The sequence below is a fragment of the Teleopsis dalmanni genome, chromosome 2 (assembly GCF_002237135.1).
Source record: "Teleopsis dalmanni isolate 2A chromosome 2, ASM223713v2, whole genome shotgun sequence".
In the NCBI taxonomy this organism is placed as follows: domain Eukaryota; kingdom Metazoa; phylum Arthropoda; class Insecta; order Diptera; family Diopsidae; genus Teleopsis; species Teleopsis dalmanni.
The window spans coordinates 221,530,864-221,547,893 of record NC_051847.1 but is presented as its reverse complement, the minus strand read 5'-3'; the positions used below and the strand labels follow the sequence as shown (position 1 = coordinate 221,547,893).

General features: G+C 24.1%; 1 long non-coding RNA gene across 2 annotated transcripts; it reads right to left on the bottom strand.

Moving 5' to 3' along the window:
* Window positions 1–876: 876 nt before the first annotated feature.
* On the bottom strand, window positions 877–3,225 carry LOC119683184. Of its 2 annotated transcripts, none has more exons than XR_005252635.1 (3): window positions 1,826–3,225; window positions 1,292–1,727; window positions 877–1,231 (listed from the first exon to the last, which is right to left on the bottom strand). It is a non-coding gene; the product is annotated as an uncharacterized LOC119683184 (long non-coding RNA). The 2 variants fall into 2 exon arrangements; XR_005252636.1 differs by having other exon boundaries at window positions 1,842–3,225.
* Window positions 3,226–17,030: the final 13,805 nt, after the last annotated feature.

The window sequence follows — 17,030 nt, the reverse complement described above, 5'->3', positions numbered from 1 at the left end:
AAAATGCTGTAGACAAACTATGTGCGTCTGACGTCTTGATTTTTTTCAGTCGCTGTGTAGTAACACCCAGTTCACTATACCTACGTCGGTAAATTTCAACACTATTATATCAGATTTTAAGTTTTTTCATAACCTTGTGCGTAATGCTTAAACCTCGATTTATTCTTGCAAAATTCTCTATTAACTTTGTTGATTTTTTCGTCTGAAAAAACCTTATCTTCCGACATTTCCGTCGACATTCTTAATCACACCTTTAGTACGCACCAAGATGTGGCTATTCTATCAGTATAAAAGTTGAATTGTAAGTTATATCCTAGCCTTGGCTGCAAGAAAGTAGTTGTCCGATTAAAGATCTAATATAAGATAGCATTATTGAACGATTACAAGTATAGTATACTAAAAGCGTGTCTTGCATTAATTACAAAAATGTAAATTATGGATGTAAAAGTTGAAATAATGGATACTTAGTTTCATGGATAACTAGACAGGGAGAATGGTGGTAATAGTTGTCTTGAGACCAAAAGCTGTTTCAAATTTCATTGTTTTAAAAGAAAATTAGTAGACATTGAGCACTTAAAAAAGCTATAAGGAGTACATGTTTTCCCTTAAATGCAGAAAAAAATGTATCTTACACATATTGTTAAAAGGGGGACTGAGAGTTATTAAATACAAAAATGTAATCAATATTTCGAGTGCTAACAGTTATTTTGCTAACAAAATGCGAAAAACAATTTGAGGACTTATATTTAATTATAAATTTATTTAAGTTCATGTGTTTCTTATATTCTTATAAATCTAATATAAACAATCTGTTGTAATATATAAAATCTATATAATAATATATAATAAAAACAAAATCAATTCAATTTCAATTAAACAAAAATTGTATGGCGAATTTTTGGCTCCATATGTGAGAAAGGATGATTCTGAAGAAACTATAGCTACAGCAAAATAACACGTCTCGATAGACTCGATAGCAATCAGTTTTGATGAGTGTGGATCCTGTTTGAAAAGTATAGCTTGGCTGATTTTGTAATAGACGAACGAAAAGCTAATTTGACCTGCGCTAGAAGAATGGCGTTTGCAAGGCACCACGGTATTGGCTTCGATAAAAAAATTTATCATAGTGGACTAAGATTGGATATCCATTATAGTGCTTTGAATTATTTATTAGATAAACACGCTGTTGTTCGGTTTAAGGTTTTGATATTATTAAATCTGGAACACAATTCTAAATAAATACAAACATATAAAAATACAATAATTATTTATATATAATTCGATTTCTTACTTTTTCATTAATTATTTCTGTTGTATCTTCTGCAGTCATCTCTATGAAGTGCACTTCCACATAGTAGACCCAAAATTGTTTTACTGTTATAAATCCATAAGGATGGTGTCCAAATTCTTTTTATTTAAAAGTTGAAAATATTATCTCTTTATATGGGTATTGAAAAATACCGTAAACTTAACGTTTACAAATTTTTTTATTTTGTCATGCGTGGATATACTACTCACTATTTATGTATAAAATAATGCATTTTATAATTGTTAGAAACGATTCTTATGTTGTTATTTTAAGTTTGTCATATACATAATTCAAAAACGAAATTACGATAAATATTAGTGGGCTGATAAAAAATCTTAGGAAGTCCTCATTTTAATTATACTCGTTTTAATTTGCGTATAAAGCAGACTTTAACTTGAACGATTCTAATAGATGAAAGCTGTAATATATAAAATCAAGTTTTATTTTCATTTTTTGCATTTAATTTACAATATATATATATGGTTTTACGAATATTTTTAAATTAAGATTATTTACCATTTATTTCCTTTACCTGTCACATTCCGTAAGCTTACTTCCCAATAACATGTCTATCGTTTCCTCGTGAAGACCATTATAATCGTTGGCTGCATTTAATAATTCGGATGTCATATCTCTTTATTTAAATATTTGGGGTGGGTGAGGTTCTTGTTGGTATTGAAAAATACCGAGAATGTAATGTTCTCCAATTACTAAATATAATTAGTTATAACCTCACCCAGAAGAAGTTGTGTTTTTATTGCGTTCAGCAAGATTTTAAACAAATTTGTATTAAGAAAAAAAAATATAGAATTTTTTTTAAAATTATTATTATTAAATAAATATTTATTTTACTTCCATTACCTACCGCAGTCTGTAAAATTTACTACCCAAGAACATATCTATCATTTCCTAATGACTACGTTAATGATCATTAGCTGTATTTAGATGTCATATCTCTGTATTTAAATATTTGGGGTGGATGAGGTTCTTGTTGGTATTGAAAAATACCGAAGATTTAATGTTCTCCAAGTACTAAATATAATTAGTTATAACCTCACCCAGAAGTAGTTGTGTTTATATTGCGTTCAGCAATATTTTAAGAAAATTTGTATTTAGAAAAAAAATATAGAAGTTTATTTTAAAAAACTAATAAATAATAATAATTTTAAAATTATTATTATAAATTAATATTCTCTTTAGAGGTTCCAGATTTTTTAGATAATATTCGAAAGCACGATGCTTACGAAATTGTCGCAGAATATTGGATGCATCCCGCATTGTGCAGGTGATGGAATTGTTGGAGTGTCTTGTGCGATTCCGTGAATTGTTCATGCTACAAACATAGACATATGAATGTTATAAAGTATTTAAAGAAGACGGAGATATGGTAGTGCAATCGCTTCGTCTAGTCCGCTGAAAACAGTATATGAGTCGTTGAAAATTATCTTGGCTTTATTTTGGGCATAAAATTTGCTGCCGCACTAGTGGTGTCAAATTAGCCCTATGCTGTTGAAAAATAACATTCAAACCAGATCACTGGACACATAATGTCCTGAGATTTTACATTTACTAATTAAATAGTCACAAAATCTATCTATATCAAATTCGTTAGAAAATGAGAGTAGGACTGACAAATCTTTTCAATAATAGCGGTATGGTTTATTCTTAATTTCTTCCAGAGGGACAAACGGTGAATAATAGTTCATATGGCTTTTACATCAACAATTTCCACCAAAACAGACAGAATTATGGAAGGCCAATTCATTGAATTCGCATCATGATATTGCGTCATCTTCCACGACCAAGCATCGTACTCATCTGACACGACTCCGAGTGATTTTTTTTAGTCTCTCAATTTAAAATTATCACTTCGAGAAAGGCTATTTTGATTTGATTTCGGCAATAAAATGCATTTAATATTTTATTTACAAAAAGTTAAGTAAATTGACATAAGTTGAAAATTCAAAATACAATAAGATATATATTATTAGAAAATCTTGGTTAACATGGGTTCAGCTTAAGAAGTGCATGCTCCATTACACATTGAAAATTATATTGATTATTATGGAGATTTTATATTTCTAAAATTTACTTTATTACAAATAATTTGATTTAATATATCGATTTTAAAATTTATGAACAATATGGTCCTAATTAAAAAATATTCATACAAATGTTTTTATATATTACATTGTTCATATTATGAAATTTATACGTATACTATAATGGGCAAAAAACTTAAAACATTAAAAAAAATATTTGTATGTCAAGAAAACTATTTCGACTATTTGGGATACTTCAGACTTATAAATAATATCTCATTATATATTTATATATGTGATATTTCGATTTAGTTATACACGAAGAGTACTGTGTTAATTACGAAGAATGTATATAAATTTCTAAGTTTATAACAATGACTTATATAATTATTTATACAAATAAACAACGTTGTGAAACTTTATAATATATGAAGATATACTTGATCATATTTCGAAGAAACTATTTAGATTATTTTTGATATATTAGATTTTTAAAAAATTCCTCATTATATACTTATATTTCCGATAAAAGTTCGATAATAGTAAACGAAGAATACTGTCTTAATTACGAAGAATGTATATAGATTTCTATGTTATAATAATGATTTTTTTATAATTATTTATACAAGTGAACAACGTTGTAAAACTTTATATTACCCGGAGATGTACTTGATCGTATTTCGCAGAAGCAATTCAGATTATTTTAAATATATTAGATTCAGAAGTAATACCTTATTATGTTCTTATATTTGTGATAGTTCGATTTAGTTACATGTGAAGAGTACTGTCTTAATTACGAAGAATGTATATAGATTTCTGTGTTTATAATAATGATTTTTATATAATTATTCATATAAGTGAATATCGTCGCGAAACTCAATAATATCTCGAGATATACGTGATCGTATTTCGAAGAAACTATTTAGACTGTATTTGACGTATAAGATTAATAAATAATACCTCATTTTATACTTATATTTGTGATATTTCGATTTAGTTATATGTGAAGACGATTGTCTTAATTGCGGAGAATGTATGGTATATAGATTTCTATGTTTATAATAATGATTTTTATATAATTATTTATACAAGTAAACAACGTTGTAAAACTTAATAACACCTGTAGATATATTTGATCGTATTTCGAAGAAGCAATTTAGATTATTTTTAATATATTAGATTTATAAATAACACCTCATTAAATACTTATATTTCTGAAAATAGTTCGATTAAGTTCTACGCGAAGAGCACTCTCTTAATTACGGAGAATGTATATAGAATCCTATATTTATAATAATGATTTTTCTATAATTATTTATACAAGTGAAGAACGTTGTGAAACTTTAAAATATCTGAAGATATACTTGATCGTATTTCGAAGAAACAATTTAGATTATTATTAATATATTAGATTTTTAAAAAATTCCTCATTATATACTTATATTTTTGAAAATAGCTCGATTTAGTTATACATGAAAAGTATTGTCTTAATTACGTAGAGTGTATATAGATTTCTATATTTATAATAATGGTTTTTCTAAAATTCTTTGTATAAGTGAACATCGTCGCGAAACTCAATAATATCTGGAGATATACGTGATCGTATTTCGAAGAAACTATTTATATTTTATTTGACGTATAAGATTAATAAATAATACCTCATTTTATACTTATATTTGTGATATTTCGATTTTGTTATAGTTGTGAGAATGACGATTGTCTTTAATTGCGGAGAATGTATGGTATGATAGATTTCTATGTTTATAATAATGGATTTTTAAAAAATTCCTCATTATATACTTATATTTGTGATATTTCGAATTAGTTATTCATGAAAAGTATTGTCTTAAGCACGAAGAATGTATATAGATTTCTATGTTTATAATAATGATTTTTATATAATTATTTATATAAGTGAACATCGTCGCGAAACTCAATAATATCAGGAGATATACGTGATCGTATTTCGAAGAAACTATTTAGATTTTATTTGACGTATAAGATTTATAAATAATACCTCATTTTATACTTATATTTGTGATATTTCGATTTAGTTATATGTGAAGACGATTGTCTTAATTGCGGAGAATGTATATAGTTTTCTATAATTATAATAAAGATTTTTCTATAATTATTTATACAAGTGAAGAACGTTGTGAAACTTTAAAATATCTGAAGATATACTTGATCGTATTTCGAAGAAACAGTTTAGATTATTATTAATATATTAGATTTTTAAAAAATTCCTCATTATATACTTATATTTCTGAAAATAGTTCGATTTAGTTATACATGAAAAGTATTGTCTTAATTACGAAGAGTGTATATAGATTTCTATATTTATAATAATGGATTTTATAAAATTCTTTGTATAAGTGAACATCGTCGCGAAACTCAATAATATCTTTAGATATACGTGATTGTATTTCGAAGAAACTATTTAGATTTTATTTGACGTATAAGATTAATAAATAATACCTTATTTTATACTTATATTTATGATATTTCGATTTAGTTATACACGGAGGGTACTGTCTTAATTACGAAGAATGTATATAGATTTCTGTGTTTATAATAATGATTTTTATATAATTATTTATACAAGTGAACAACGTTGTGAAACTTTTTAATATCTGAAGATATACTCGATCGTATTTCGAAGATTCTGTTTACACTATTTTTGATATATTAGATTTTTAGAAAATACCTCATTTTATACTTATTTTTCTGATAATATTTCGATTTAGTTATACACGAAGAGTACTGTCTTAATTACGAAGAATGTATATAGATTTCTATATTTATAAAAATTTTTATATAATTATTTATATAAGTGAACATCGTCGCGAATCTTAATAATATCTGGAGATATACGTGATCGTATTTCGAAGAAACTATTTATATTTTATTTGACGTATAAGATTTATAAATAATACCTCATTTTATACTTATATTTGTGGTATTTCGATTTAGTTATATATGAAGACGATTGTCTTAATTGCGGAGAATGTATATAGTTTTCTATAATTATAATAAAGATTTTTCTATAATTGTTTATACAAGTGAAGAACGTTGTGAAACTTTAAAATATCTGAAGATATACTTGATCGTATTTCGAAGAAACAGTTTAGATTATTATTAATATACTAGATTTTTAAAAAATTCCTCATTATATACTTATTTTTCTGATAATATTTCGATTTAGTTATACACGAAGAGTACTGTCTTAATTACGAAGAATGTATATAGATTTCTATATTTATAATAATTTTTATATAATTATTTATATAAGTGAACATCGTCGCGAATCTTAATAATATCTGGAGATATACGTGATCGTATTTCGAAGAAACTATTTATATTTTATTTGACGTATATGATTAATAAATAATACCTCATTTTATACTTATATTTGTGATATTTCGATTTAGTTATATGTGAAGACGATTGTCTTAATTGCGGAAAATGTATATAGATTTCTGTGTTTATAATAATGATTTTTCTATAATTATTTATACAAGTGAAGAACGTTGTGAAACTTTAAAATATCTGAAGATATACTTGATCGTATTTCGAAGAAACAATTTAGATTATTATTAATATATTAGATTTTTAAAAAATTCCTCATTATATACTTATATTTGTGATATTTCGATTTAGTTATACATGAAAAGTATTGTCTTAAGCACGAAGAGTGTATATAGATTTATATATTTATAATAATGGTTTTTATAAAATTCTTTGTATAAGTGAACATCGTCGCGAAACTCAATAATATCAGGAGATATACGTGATCGTATTTCGAAGAAACTATTTAGATTTTATTTGACGTATAAACTTTATAAATAATACCTCATTTTATACTTATATTTGTGATATTTCGATTTAGTTATATGTGAAGACGATTGTCTTAATTGCGGAGAATGTATATAGTTTTCTATAATTATAATAAAAATTTTTCTATAATTATTTATACAAGTGAAGAACGTTGTGAAACTTTAAAATATCTGAGGATATACTTGATCGTATTTCGAAGATTCTGTTTACACTATTTTTGATATATTAGATTTTTAAAAAATTCCTCATTATATACTTATATTTTTGAAAATAGTTCGATTTAGTTATACATGAAAAGTATTGTCTTAATTACGAAGAGTGTATATAGATTTCTATATTTATAATAATGGTTTTTATAAAATTCTTTGTATAAGTGAACATCGTCGCGAAACTCAATAATATCTTTAGATATACGTGATTGTATTTCGAAGAAACTATTTTGATTTTATTTGACGTATAAGATTAATAAATAATACCTTATTTTATACTTATATTTATGATATTTCGATTTAGTTATACACGGAGGGTACTGTCTTAATTACGAAGAATGTATATAGATTTCTGTGTTTATAATAATGATTTTTATATAATTATTTATACAAGTGAACAACGTTGTGAAACTTTTTAATATCTGAAGATATACTCGATCGTATTTCGAAGATTCTGTTTACACTATTTTTGATATATTAGATTTTTAGAAAATACCTCATTTTATACTTATTTTTCTGATAATATTTCGATTTAGTTATACACGAAGAGTACTGTCTTAATTACGAAGAATGTATATAGATTTCTATATTTATAAAAATTTTTATATAATTATTTATATAAGTGAACATCGTCGCGAATCTTAATAATATCTGGAGATATACGTGATCGTATTTCGAAGAAACTATTTATATTTTATTTGACGTATAAGATTTATAAATAATACCTCATTTTATACTTATATTTGTGGTATTTCGATTTAGTTATATATGAAGACGATTGTCTTAATTGCGGAGAATGTATATAGTTTTCTATAATTATAATAAAGATTTTTCTATAATTGTTTATACAAGTGAAGAACGTTGTGAAACTTTAAAATATCTGAAGATATACTTGATCGTATTTCGAAGAAACAGTTTAGATTATTATTAATATACTAGATTTTTAAAAAATTCCTCATTATATACTTATTTTTCTGATAATATTTCGATTTAGTTATACACGAAGAGTACTGTCTTAATTACGAAGAATGTATATAGATTTCTATATTTATAATAATTTTTATATAATTATTTATATAAGTGAACATCGTCGCGAATCTTAATAATATCTGGAGATATACGTGATCGTATTTCGAAGAAACTATTTATATTTTATTTGACGTATATGATTAATAAATAATACCTCATTTTATACTTATATTTGTGATATTTCGATTTAGTTATATGTGAAGACGATTGTCTTAATTGCGGAAAATGTATATAGATTTCTGTGTTTATAATAATGATTTTTCTATAATTATTTATACAAGTGAAGAACGTTGTGAAACTTTAAAATATCTGAAGATATACTTGATCGTATTTCGAAGAAACAATTTAGATTATTATTAATATATTAGATTTTTAAAAAATTCCTCATTATATACTTATATTTGTGATATTTCGATTTAGTTATACATGAAAAGTATTGTCTTAAGCACGAAGAGTGTATATAGATTTATATATTTATAATAATGGTTTTTATAAAATTCTTTGTATAAGTGAACATCGTCGCGAAACTCAATAATATCAGGAGATATACGTGATCGTATTTCGAAGAAACTATTTAGATTTTATTTGACGTATAAACTTTATAAATAATACCTCATTTTATACTTATATTTGTGATATTTCGATTTAGTTATATGTGAAGACGATTGTCTTAATTGCGGAGAATGTATATAGTTTTCTATAATTATAATAAAAATTTTTCTATAATTATTTATACAAGTGAAGAACGTTGTGAAACTTTAAAATATCTGAGGATATACTTGATCGTATTTCGAAGATTCTGTTTACACTATTTTTGATATATTAGATTTTTAAAAAATTCCTCATTATATACTTATATTTTTGAAAATAGTTCGATTTAGTTATACATGAAAAGTATTGTCTTAATTACGAAGAGTGTATATAGATTTCTATATTTATAATAATGGTTTTTATAAAATTCTTTGTATAAGTGAACATCGTCGCGAAACTCAATAATATCTTTAGATATACGTGATTGTATTTCGAAGAAACTATTTTGATTTTATTTGACGTATAAGATTAATAAATAATACCTTATTTTATACTTATATTTATGATATTTCGATTTAGTTATACACGGAGAGTACTGTCTTAATTACGAAGAATGTATATAGATTTCTGTGTTTATAATAATGATTTTTATATAATTATTTATATAAGTGAATATCGTCGCGAAACTTTATAATATTCGAAGATGCATTTTATAGTATTTCGATGAAGTTATTTAGACTGTATTTGACGTATAAGATTAATAAATAATACCTCATTTTATACTTATATTTGTGATATTTCGATTTTGTTATATATGAAGACGATTGTCTTAATTGCGGAGAATGTATATAGATTTCTATGTTATAATAATGATTTTTATATAATTATTTATACAAGTAAACAACGTTGTGAAACTCAATAATATCTGAAGATATACTTGATCGTATTTCGAAGATTCTCCTTACACTATTTTAGATATATTAGATTTTTAGAAAATACCTCATTTTATACGTATTTTTCTGATAATATTTCGATTTAGTTATACACGAAGAGTACTGTCTTAATTACGAAGAATGTATACAGATGTCTATGATTATAATAATGATTTTTATATAGTTATTTATATAAGTGAACATCGTCGCGAAACTCAATAATATCTGGAGATATACGTGATCGTATTTCGAAGAAACTATTTAGATTTTATTTGACGTATAAGATTAATAAATAATACCTCATTTTATACTTATATTTATGATATTTCGATTTAGTTATACACGGAGAGTACTGTCTTAATTACGAAGAATGTATATAAATGTCTATGATTATAATAATGATTTTTATATAGTTATTTATATAAGTGAACATCGTCGCGAAACTCAATAATATCTGGAGATATACGTGATCGTATTTCGAAGAAACTATTTATATTTTATTTGACGAATAAGATTAATAAATAATACCTCATTTTATATTTATATTTGTGATATTTCGATTTTGTTATATGTGAAGACGATTGTCTTAATTGCGGAGAATGTATATAGATTTCTATGTTATAATAATGATTTTTATATAATTATTTATACAAGTAAACAACGTTGTGAAACTTTCTAATATCTGAAAATATACTCGATCGTATTTTGAAGATTCTGCTTACACTATTTTTGATTTATTAGATTTTTAGAAAATACCTCATTTTATACTTATTTTTCTGATAATATTTCGATTTAGTTATACACGAAGAGTACTGTCTTAATTACGAAGAATGTATATAGATGTCTATGATTATAATAATGATTTTTATATAGTTGTTTATATAAGTGAACATCGTCGCGAAACTCAATAATATCTGGAGATAAACGTGATCGTATTTCGAAGAAATTATTTAGATTTTATTTGACGTATAAGATTAATAAATAATACCTCATTTTATACTTATATTTGTAATATTTCGATTTAGTTATACACGAAGAGTACTGTCTTAATTACGAAGAATATATATAGATTTCTGTGTTTATAATAATGATTTTTATATAATTATTTATATAAGTGAACATCGTCGCGAAACTTTATAATATTCGAAGATGCATTTTATAGTATTTCGATGAAGTTATTTAGACTGTATTTGAAGTATAAGATTAATAAATAATACCTCATTTTATACTTATATTTGTGATATTTCGATTTAGTTATATGTAAAGACGATTGTCTTAATTGCGGAGAATGTATATAGATTTCTATGTTTATAATAATGAGTTTTATATAATTATTTATACAAGTAAACAACGTTGTGAAACTTTTTAATATCTGAAGATATACTTGATCGTATTTCGAAGATTCTCCTTACACTATTTTAGATATATTAGATTTTTAGAAAATACCTCATTTTATACTTATTTTTCTGATAATATTTCGATTTAGTTATACACGAAGAGTACTGTCTTAATTACGAAGAATGTATATAGATGTCTATGATTATAATAATGATTTTTATATAGTTATTTATATAAGTGAACATCGTCGCGAAACTCAATAATATCTGGAGATATACGTGATCGTGTTTCGAAGAAACTATTTAGATTTTATTTGACGTATAAGATTAATAAATAATAGCTCATTTTATACTTATATTTATGATATTTCTATTTAGTTATACACGGAGAGTACTGTCTTAATTACGAAGAATGTATATAGATTTCTGTGTTTATAATAATGATTTTTATATAATTATTTATATAAGTGAACATCGTCGCGAAACTTTATAATATTCGAAGATGCATTTTATAGTATTTCGATGAAGTTATTTAGACTGTATTTGACGTATAAGATTAATAAATAATACCTCATTTTATACTTATATTTGTGATATTTCGATTTAGGTATATGTGAAGACGATTGTCTTAATTGCGGAGAATGTATATAGTTTTCTATGTTTATAATAATGATTTTTATATAATTATTTATATAAGTGAACATCGTCGCGAAACTCAATAATATCTGGAGATATACGTGATCGTATTTTGAAGAAACTATTTATATTTTATTTGACGTATAAGATTAATAAATAATACCTCATTTTATACTTATATTTGTGATATTTCGATTTAGTTATATGTGAAGACGATTGTCTTAATTGCGGAGAATGTATGGTATATAGATTTCTATGTTTATAATAATGATTTTTATATAATTATTTATACAAGTAAACAACGTTGTGAAACTTTTTAATATCTGAAGATATACTTGATCGTATTTCGAAGATTCTCGTTACACTATTTTAGATATATTAGATTTTTGGAAAATACCTCTTTTTATACTTATTTTTCTGATAATATTTCGATTTAGTTATATGTGAAGAGTACTGTCTTAATTACGAAGAATGTATACAGATGTCTATGATTATAGTAATGATTTTTAAATAGTTATTTATATAAGTGAATATCGTCGCGAAACTCAATAATATCTGGAGATATACGTGATCGTATTTCGAAGAAACTATTTATATTTTATTTGACGTATAAGATTAATAAATAATACCTCATTTTATACTTATATTTGTGATATTTCGATTTTGTTATATGTGAAGACTATTGTCTTAATTGCGGAGAATGTATATAGATTTCTATGTTATAATAATGATTTTTATATAATTATTTATACAAGTGAGGAATGTTGTGAAACTTTAAAATATCTGAAGATATACTTGATCGTATTTCGAAGAAACAATTTAGATTATTATTAATATATTAGATTTTTAAAAAATTCCTCATTATATACTTATATTTGTGATATTTCGATTTAGTTATACATGAAAAGTATTGTCTTAATTACGAAGAGTGTATATAGATTTCTATATTTATAATAATGGTTTTTATAAAATTATTTGTATAAGTTAACATCGTCGCAAAACTTTATAGTATTCGAAGATGTGTTAGATAGTATTTCGATGAAGTTATTTTGACTGTATTTGACGTATAAGATTAATAAATAATACCTCATTTTATACTTATATTTGTGATATTTCGATTTAGTTATATGTGAAGACGATTGTCTTAATTGCGGAGAATGTATGGTATATAGATTTCTGTGTTTATAATAATGATTTTTATATAATTATTTATACAAGTGAACAACGTTGTGAAACTTTTTAATATCTGAAGATATACTTGATCGTATTTCGAAGATTCTTCTTACACTATTTTAGATATATTAGATTTTTGGAAAATACCTCATTTTATACTTATTTTTCTGATAATATTTCGATTTAGTTACACACGAAGAATACTGTCTTAATTACGAAGAATATATATAGATTTCTGTGTTTATAATAATGATTTTTATATAATTATTTATATAAGTGAACATCATCGCGAAACTCTGTAATATCTGGAGATATACGTGATCGTATTTCGATGAAACTATTTAGATTTTATTTGACGTATAAGATTAATAAATAATACCTCATTTTATACTTATATTTGTGATATTTCGATTTAGTTATATGTGAAGAGTACTGTCTTAATTACGAAGAATGTATATAGATTTCTGTGTTTATAATAATGATTTTTATATAATTATTTATATAAGTGAACATCGTCGCGAAACTTAATAATATTCGAAGATGCATTTTATAGTATTTCGATGAAGTTATTAAGACTGTATTTGACGTATAAGATTAAGAAATAATACCTCATTTTATACTTATATTTGTGATATTTCGATTTAGTTCTATGTGAAGAGTACTGTCTTAATTACGAAGAATGTATATAGATTTCTGTGTTTATAATAACGATTTTTATATAATTATTTATATAAGTGAACATCGTCGCAAAACTTTATAGTATTCGAAGATGTGTTAGATAGTATTTCGATGAAGTTATTTAGACTGTATTTGACGTATAAGATTAATAAAGAATACCTCATTTTATACTTATATTTGTGATATTTCGATTTAGGTATATGTGAAGACGATTGTCTTAATTGCGGAGAATGTATATAGAATCCTATATTTATAATAATGACTTTTCTATAATTATTTATACAAGTGAAGAATGTTGTGAAACTTTAAAATATCTGAAGATATACTTGATCGTATTTCGAAGAAACAATTTAGATTATTATTAATATATTAGATTTTTAAAAAATTCCTCATTATATACTTATATTTGTGATATTTCGAATTAGTTATTCATGAAAAGTATTGTCTTAAGCACGAAGAGTGTATATAGATTTCTATATTTATAATAATGGTTTTTATAAAATTCTTTGTGTAAGTGAACATCGTCGCGAAACTCAATAATATCAGGAGATATACGTGATCGTATTTCGAAGAAACTATTTAGATTTTATTTGACGTATAAGATTTATAAATAATACCTCATTTTATATTTATATTTGTGATATTTCGATTTAGTTATATGTAAAGACGATTGTCTTAATTGCGGAGAATGTATATAGTTTTCTATAATTATAATAAAGATTTTTCTATAATTATTTATACAAGTGAAGAACGTTGTGAAACTTTAAAATATCTGAAGATATACTTGATCGTATTTCGAAGATTCTCCTCACACTATTTTAGATATATTAGATTTTTGGAAAATACCTCTTTTTATACTTATTTTTCTGATAATATTTCGATTTAGTTATACACGAAGAGTACTGTCTTAATTACGAAGAATATATATAGATTTCTGTGTTTATAATAATGATTTTTATATAGTTATTTATATAAGTGAACATCGTCGCGAAACTCAATAATATCTGGAGATATACGTGATCGTATTTCGAAGAAACTATTTAGATTTTATTTGACGTATAAGATTAATAAATAATACCTCATTTTATACTTATATTTATGATATTTCGATTTAGTTATATGTGAAAAGTACTGTCTTAATTGCGGAGAATGTAGATAGATTCCTGTGTTTATAATAATGATTTTTATATAATTATTTATACAAGTAAACAACGTTGTGAAACTTTTTAATATCTGAAGATATACTTGATCGTCTTTCGAAGATTCTCCTTACACTATTTTAGATATATTAGATTTTTAGAAAATACCTCTTTTTATACTTATTTTTCTGATAATATTTCGATTTAGTTATACACGAAGAGTACTGTCTTAATTACGAAGAATGTATATAGATGTCTATGATTATAATAATGATTTTTATATAGTTATTTATATAAGTGAACATCGTCGCGAAACTCAATAATATCTGGAGATATACGTGATCGTATTTCGAAGAAACTATTTAGATTTTATTTGACGTATAAGATTAATAAATAATACCTTATTTTATACTTAAACTTATATGATATTTCGATTTAGTTATATGTGAAGACGATTGTCTTAATTGCGGAGAATGTATATAGATTTCTATGTTGTAATAATGATTTTTATATAATTATTTATACAAGTAAACAACGTTGTGAAACTTTTTAATATCTGAAAATATACTCGATCGTATTGCGAAGATTCTCCATACACTATTTTAGATATATTAGATTTTTAGAAAATACCTCTTTTTATACTTATTTTTCTGATAATATTTCGATTTAGTTATACACGAAGAGTACTGTCTTAATTACGAAGAATGTATATAGATGTCTATGATTATAATAATGATTTTTATATAGTTATTTATATAAGTGAACATCGTCGCGAAACTCAATAATATCTGGAGATATACGTGATCGTATTTTGAAGAAACTATTTAGATTTTATTTGACGTATAAAATTAATAAATAATACCTTATTTTATACTTATACTTATATGATATTTCGATTTTGTTATATGTGAAGACGATTGTCTTAATTGCGGAGAATGTATATAGATTTCTATGTTGTAATAATGATTTTTATATAATTATTTATACAAGTAAACAACGTTGTGAAACTTTTTAATATCTGAAGATATACTTGATCGTATTTCGAAGATTCTCCTTACACTATTTTAGATATATTAGATTTTTAGAAAATACCTCTTTTTATACTTATTTTTCTGATAATATTTCGATTTAGTTATACACGAAGAGTACTGTCTTAATTACGAAGAATGTATATAGATGTCTATGATTATAATAATGATTTTTATATAGTTATTTATATAAGTGAACATCGTCGCGAAACTCAATAATATCTGGAGATATACGTGATCGTATTTCGAAGAAACTATTTAGATTTTATTTGACGTATAAAATTAATAAATAATACCTTATTTTATACTTATACTTATATGATATTTCGATTTTGTTATATGTGAAGACGATTGTCTTAATTGCGGAGAATGTATATAGATTTCTATGTTGTAATAATGATTTTTATATAATTATTTATACAAGTAAACAACGTTGTGAAACTTTTTAATATCTGAAGATATACTTGATCGTATTTCGAAGATTCTCCTTACACTATTTTAGATATATTAGATTTTTAGAAAATACCTCTTTTTATACTTATTTTTCTGATAATATTTCGATTTAGTTATACACGAAGAGTACTGTCTTAATTACGAAGAATGTATATAGATGTCTATGATTATAATAATGATTTTTATATAGTTATTTATATAAGTGAACATCGTCGCGAAACTCAATAATATCTGGAGATATACGTGATCGTATTTCGAAGAAACTATTTAGATTTTATTTGACGTATAAGATTAATAAATAATACCTCATTTTATACTAATATTTATGATATTTCGATTTAGTTATACACGAAGAGTACTGTCTTAATTACGGAGAATGTATATAGATGTCTATGATTATAATAATGATTTTTATATAATTATTTATATAAGTGAATATCGTCGCGAAACTCAATAATATCTGGAGATATACGTGATCGTATTTCGAAGAAACTATTTAGATTTTATTTGACGTATAAGATTAATAAATAATACCTCATTTTATACTTATATTTATGATATTTCGATTTAGTTATACACGGAGAGTACTGTCTTAATTACGAAGAATGTATATAGATTTCTGTGTTTATAATAATGATTTTTATATAATTATTTATATAAGTGAACATCGTCGCGAAACTTTATAATATTCGAAGAT